The 6,385-nt window shown below is 58.2% G+C and overlaps 1 long non-coding RNA gene across 2 annotated transcripts; it reads left to right on the plus strand.

Moving 5' to 3' along the window:
* Positions 1–539: 539 nt before the first annotated feature.
* On the plus strand, positions 540–5,564 carry LOC144302196 (uncharacterized). 2 transcript variants are annotated; one of them, XR_013369042.1, is made up of 4 exons: positions 540–772; positions 1,692–2,034; positions 3,376–4,611; positions 4,727–5,564. It is a non-coding gene; the product is annotated as an uncharacterized LOC144302196 (long non-coding RNA). The 2 variants fall into 2 exon arrangements; XR_013369043.1 differs by lacking the exon at positions 3,376–4,611.
* Positions 5,565–6,385: the final 821 nt, after the last annotated feature.

Raw genomic sequence — 6,385 nt, forward strand, 5'->3', positions numbered from 1 at the left:
CTGAGCACGTCAGATCGCCCTGCAGAAACGTGGGCACTGGAAGGCATGCTCACCATTCACGTGCGGTGCCAGCAAACCTCCGGCCGGGTCAGCACACGCCGGGGGGTCAGAAGCAGGCATTGGCACCCAGTCGGTCCCAGCCAGAGCCCCAGCCAGAGCCCAGCTTCCAGGGGCTGGAGGAGGACACTGGGCAGGGGGTGGATGTCCAGGCCTGGCACCACCTGCCCTCCCCTCAGCCTCCTGGCCCTGGGCAACCTGAGGGCCCCATGGAAGGCAGGCCAGGTGCAAACAGAGGCAGGTAGGGGCGGCCGCCTGCTGCCTAGGTCCTGGGGGAGGATTTGAAAGGACAGCCCTTTCCTCCAGGGGTCTGAGCACCCAGGAGGGTGTGTGGATGGGCCATGCCTGCTGGCCACACCCAAGTGTGGGGTGGCAAGCGGGTGTCACGGGGATCACGGCCCGTGCAGTACACACAGGGTGACCGTTGCATTGTGAGGCCCGCAGAGCAGGGAGCAGCAGTCACCAGGCTTTGTTGGGAGGGGGCCTTGCTACCAGAGGTGTCGCCTCAGGGGGGCTGCTTGCAGGTGGCTGTCCTGGCTCCAGAAGGAGCATGCCCACTCCCCCAGTATGACTACAGCCTGGGCAAGGGGCGCCCGCTAACCCTTGAATTACCTTGGATTTGGTGTGACTTGTGAGTATAGATGAAGAGTCCCATTTCCCCCTTCCTGCTCACGACGGTTACCCAGGGTGATGGAGGCTGGCTCAGCTGATCCAGGTGAGAACTGTTACTTCGGGTTCTGAGGCCTGAGCTGAGTCCCACGGGACGACCGCCAGGCGTCTGCTGTGGCTCCTGTGTCATGCCCGTGGCAGCAGGATGTGTGCACAGGAGCCCTGGTGGAGGACAGCAGGGGAGTGAAGAGGGACAGGGCACCCCTCCCTGGGAGCGCAGGGGGTCCCACGGGGGCAAAGGGGACAGGCACTGCCACGGCAGCCACTGCCCTGGACATCAGCTGCCACCTGCTGCCCCAAGGGAAGCAGGAAAGACTAAGACACTAGCGCCAGGGTGGGCAGGGGAGAAGCAGCGGATCCTCAGAGGAATCGGCCCGTGTGGGTAGGAGAGGCATGCCCACACGGGGCTCAGGGGTGCACGGACCACCCTTACCCAGGACCAGTTAGGACCGTGGTGCCAAGGCCGGAGTCCAGGCCCAGGGCAGTTGCACTTGCCCCTGCAGGCCGGGGGTCACTGGGAAACCACAGCCCTGGGTGCCGGGTTTCTAACCATAAGAAAACGTTTAGGGAAAATCATCTTCCTCAGCCAAGTTCACTCACGGAGTGAAGAAAATCTGCAAAGAAAAGCAGAAGACTTTAAATCGTGAATTTCTTTTAGCTAAAAATAAGATTGAATGCTGGGAATCCAAATGATGAAAGGCACTAAATAAACCAGGAAATAAACCACAATTTCTCCATCACATAGTTTTATTTTTTACATAAAATTGGGATTTAGTTGATAAAGGTTTATCTTCCAGCCACAAAACATCTACTTCAGTATATATATTTTTTTAACCCTAAAATCTGGGTGGAAACTGTTTGTTCTATTTACAGACTAAAAGAAGGGTCTCATGAAGCATCATGTTTACCCAGAGAATGTGCCTTAAAAAAATAAAGACATGTTATCTCATGATCCTTCTTCACAGGATTGCTGAGGGCTGAGTTTGCAGGTCCCACCCACCACAGCTCGCAGGGGGCGCAGGCGATCGGAGCACCAGCCCAGGACGCATGGCCCGCACCACCCACGCACGGCCTCCCGCGGTAGCCACCCCGCGTCGGGCGGATTTCACCGCGATCACAGAAACAGGAAAGCCATCCGAACTCTGAACAGTGATTCCCACGCGGTGACATTCTGCGTGTCTGAGAAGCCGTGTCAGGGTTTGAAGAAAGTGCCAGCAGAGTTCACAGTTGGGACTGAGAAAGAGATGACACATAAACACGTCCGTATTTTGTTTCAGACGTGACATTTCACCTTGGAGCGCACAAACGGTGAGAATTCGCAGGTCGCGGTTTTTGTCTGGCCTCTCTGAGGACCTGCCGAAAGGATGAGGCGCCTGTGACATCATCCCAGGCCCATCGGGCAGCAGCAGCGTCTCCCGCACCCCGGCCCCCGCGCGCAGTGCCCGGGGCCCTCCCCATCTCCTGCCCATTACCCTGCAGTCTCCGCCGCTGCCCCCAGACCTCACGGTGGCCCCGAATCCCCACACCCTGCAGGCCTTCCCGCACCCCAACCCAGGGCCCGGGGGACCCTGCATGTGCGCGGTACCTGCTGGATCGACCTCCCTCTTTCGATAACGTTCCAGTAGCCGAGGAAACAGCTCGCTGGCCCTCATTTTTAATGACATAATGAAATCTCATTTTTAATTACCTGAACAAAAACGTTTCAAGTCCATCAGATCGCCTCTCATGCCGGCAGAGGTATTAACGGGCTCCAGAACCAATTACCTACATTTCCCTTTTACTTATTGCAAATGTGACCTTTTGTGAGCGTGTGATTGCGAGGCTCCCGCTGTGAGTGGGTATCCGTCCGGCTCGGAGGCCCGTCGCCCCGCAGTCAGGATGCCCTTCGTTCCCACCCTCTGATGGCTGGAGGACAGGTCGGTGTCTGAGACCCCGTGCCGTCAGGACAGGGACCCACAGCCAGATGGCCCTCGTAGTGACAACTCCTAACACTCACGACATGGATGGAGACAACCACTTACCATCCGCAGGGGGAAAGGAAAGCCATGCTCTGCATGTGCAGCGGGAACCATGGCGACCAGTGTGGCTGTGTGGCCGTGTGGTGGGGCAGGGGCAGGAGTGGTGGGCTTGGGTCAGAGCAGAGTGCTCAGGCTCCCTTCGAGCTGCCCCCACATCCCCTTCCCCGCTGTTTGGGGGAAGGCCTGCAGGGAGGGCTCCTTTGGGAGCAGAAGTGGAACCCAGAAACCAGGAGGGGCTGCGGGCTCATCGAGTGAGCTGCACGCCTGGGCCAACCTGCCTGCACCCTCAGGTTGCCTCCCCCACTGAGTGCTGCACAGGGGACAGAGGGCACCCTCCAGAGGCAGGCTGAGCAGGCAGGGGCTGGGGCCTTTTGACTGTCCAGAGGTGCCCCCCCTCCCGTGAATCTGGACCATCAACACAGCAGGGTTTCTGACAGTGGTCCAGCCCCTGCCTTTCCTCCCGCATTTGGGGGAATGGAGAACGCACCGGGCACTGAGGCCACAGCCAGGGCGGCAGCAGGGGAGGCACTTAGCTGCACCTTCCAGCTGGAATGGGAAGTAGGTTTTCTTGGGTGTCACGTGAGGTCACCGACCAGCACGGCTCATGCCTCAACTGCGTCTCTTCCTGCAGGAAACTTTCCCTATCAGAGTGTCCACACCGAGTGGCAAAGTCCTGACGCCAGCAAACTTCTGGAAACCACCCCCTCGCAGCCAGGGCTGCCTCTAGGGCACACGATGGCCATTCCAGCCACAAAACAAGCCGCACTGATTAGCACAGGCGCCATAACTCACTCTGAGTATGCAGATGTGTATGCAAAGGGAAGAGGCCTACCCACGGGGAAGATAAAACTCAATTAGCAGGAGCGTCAGCAATATCCCTGAGGGTAATAAAGCGCCTCCCGCCGCTGCCTGCCACCCACTGCCCGCCGCCTGCCACCTGGGGGAGAGGCCCAGAGTGATTGAAACCAGCAGCCCCTGCCAGCCGCCAGCCCCCCGGAGAGTGAGGAGCTTTTCTCCAGGTGGAGGCCGGGGCCCAGGACCGTGGCCGGAAAGTTCACTGCCTCCAAAGTAAAAGCTCTGGTGGAAGAAGAGCAGGTGGGCTGGGAGGGTGTCAGGGACAAGAGGCTGTCACCAAAGGCACGCGACTCCCAAGCGGGCGAAGGCGCAGGGAGAGGCCACGGTCCCTGCTGCTCTGCGTGACCACCCGGCCTCCCCGTTGGCCCCCTGAACACAGGCCACACTGGAGAGGGGTCGGGACTGGGGACGGGTAAGAGGCAGGCCATCTGCAGCACACAGAGGGGACTTTGCTTTGGGCCCCATGGGCAGTGGACCCCCGTCCTGGGCTGTCCGCTGTGCCCAGGAAGCGCCGTTGGCTCAAGGTCGGGGGGCCAGGCTCCCATCAGCTCACCAGCCAGCTCCTCAGAGCCCAGGGTGGGGTTATCCCCCTGGAGAAGCGGCTTTGTCCCCCATCTGTCCCTGTCCCCCGTCTGTCCTGCCTGAGCACCACCTCCTGCAGGTGCCAGCTACTTCCAGTGGACGGGCCTGGGCTCTGCACACCCATCCCCACGGAGGCCCCGCACCGGGGTGATCCAGCCCTCAGCTTGCTCCTCTGCCTCTGGAAATTCAGGATGGGCCCCACCCTGGAACAGTGTTCATGGCCTCCTGCTGTCAGTCGGCGGCTCACCTGCTGGTACAGGAGGAGCACTGTCCACAGGAAAGGACCAGAGATGGATGTAGGCAGACTAGCCTGGGGGCAGGAAGCCGGGGCACAGGGCCAGGTGCTGGGTCACCCTCAGAAACCCACCTACAGGGGCCCACAGCCAGCCGGTGCACCCAAGACCCACAGACCCAGCCCAGCCCAACTCCAGTAAGTCAGAGGCTTTACGCCCCAGCCACCAATGGGGGTGGTTTGTCATAGGGTGTCCCCGTGGGAGGTGAAAGCTGACGCCCGCCCAAAGGAGTCTTCCCTTCCTTTACTGCAGAGAACACAGCTCCGTGCTTGTACACCTGTGGGGAAGAGGATTCTCTGTGTGAGGAAGGAACCCGCCAGCAGCGCCCCGAGCCAGGACGCCCAGGGAGGTGACCCTGATGTCCCCACCCGGCTTGGTCCTCCGCTAGAGCTTCAGCTGCTCTTCCTGCGTTAAATCTGCATCACGGTCGTCCTGCAAGGCAGACATCACCACAGCAAGTAGAGCGTTCTGACCTGGGTGGAGTGACCCCGACCTTTGTACCAGACCCATGAGGTCAAGGTCAAAGTGCTTTTGGGGAAATAAATCATATAACCTTTATTTTAATGACATTTATGCCAAATAAATTAATGCATTGCTCATTGTTGGCCAGATAAGTGCAACGGGGGGTGTGTGTGTGCAAACTTAGGAGCACATCAGAGAATCCTGTGGCGTGGGCACAGCAGCCCCGGCCCCTGGCGAACACGTGGCGAGGGGCCCCTTTGGTTACTGTGCCTCTTGTGTCCGCTGTTAGGCAAGTTGGCGTAGGAGAAAGGTGCTTCCTACTGGACGTGGTGAAATCTGACTGCCGCCCAGATCCCAGCGGCCAGCACTCCCCTTCTGCGAGGAGGCTGTGTGGTGCGGTGGCCCCCACGCTCGGAGAGTGCCCGGCCACCCTGGGGAGCACCTGGTCTTCTGCGCGGTGGCCACGTGCTGCTCCCCACACCCAGGTGCTCCCTCATCCAGATGTGGACAAAGTGGAGACTCGGGGAGAGAAAGGCGGCCCTCACAGGCGCAGCCCCCACACCTCGATCCCAGATGCCAACACACTTCCCTTTGTGGCTTCTGTCCATGGCTGGTCGCTGTATGGGAAGTTAAGACAGGTCACATAAAAATGCTTATTAATTCATTCAAAAATAAAAACAAATCCATTACATGTTTACGTAAGTAGCATACGTTTTATTGGAATTATTTTTCAAGAAAAAGAGTGAAAGGAGTGGCACTGTTTTACATTTCTCGCATCTCTATAATGTCTGGCTCAGTAGCCGACAGCCCAGGGCTCGCGTGGTCTGTGCACAAATGCAGCGTTGGGTGAGGTACACCAAGAAAACCGAGCCCCACGCAGATACGCGGTTGGAGAAGAAAGGTGCACGCTCACGGTATTTTCAGATAATGTGGGTTATTCTTTGATATCATACCCAAACTCAACAAGTTAGAGTTTCCTAAAGCTTCATCATAAAATAGAAATCTGAAACCCCATTAGTACTTCTGTATTATGTTAGAATCCCCTGGTCTAGCTTGAACTTTAAGTGTGTCCTTCATCCACGCGTAATCTTGTAACCACCTGCATTGGTCGTTAGCAAATTATCGGTTTATTCAGCTAAACAGACCTTCCAGGCGTCTATATGTTCTGTTTTACAACATGAGCGAATCACATCTTCCACATGCCCTTCGGCGTCCTCCACGGAGTCTGAGCGCAGGGAAACCGCCACGGCTGTCAGGGCTTTCCAAGTTCTGCTATTTGTTTGGAAGCGCAGGGTTTTGACAAGAGCCCCGTCCACCATGCTCCTCGAAGGGCTCATCCAACTTCCTCTGGCTTCCTGACCCATCGGCACCAACCTTCAGCGTTTCTCCCCGGGAGGCGGTGCTGCGTGAGAGGAGCGCTGAGCCCAGCTCCGGGCCTGGCTCGAGCTC

The sequence above is a fragment of the Canis aureus genome, chromosome 31 (assembly GCF_053574225.1).
Source record: "Canis aureus isolate CA01 chromosome 31, VMU_Caureus_v.1.0, whole genome shotgun sequence".
NCBI lineage: Eukaryota > Metazoa > Chordata > Mammalia > Carnivora > Canidae > Canis > Canis aureus.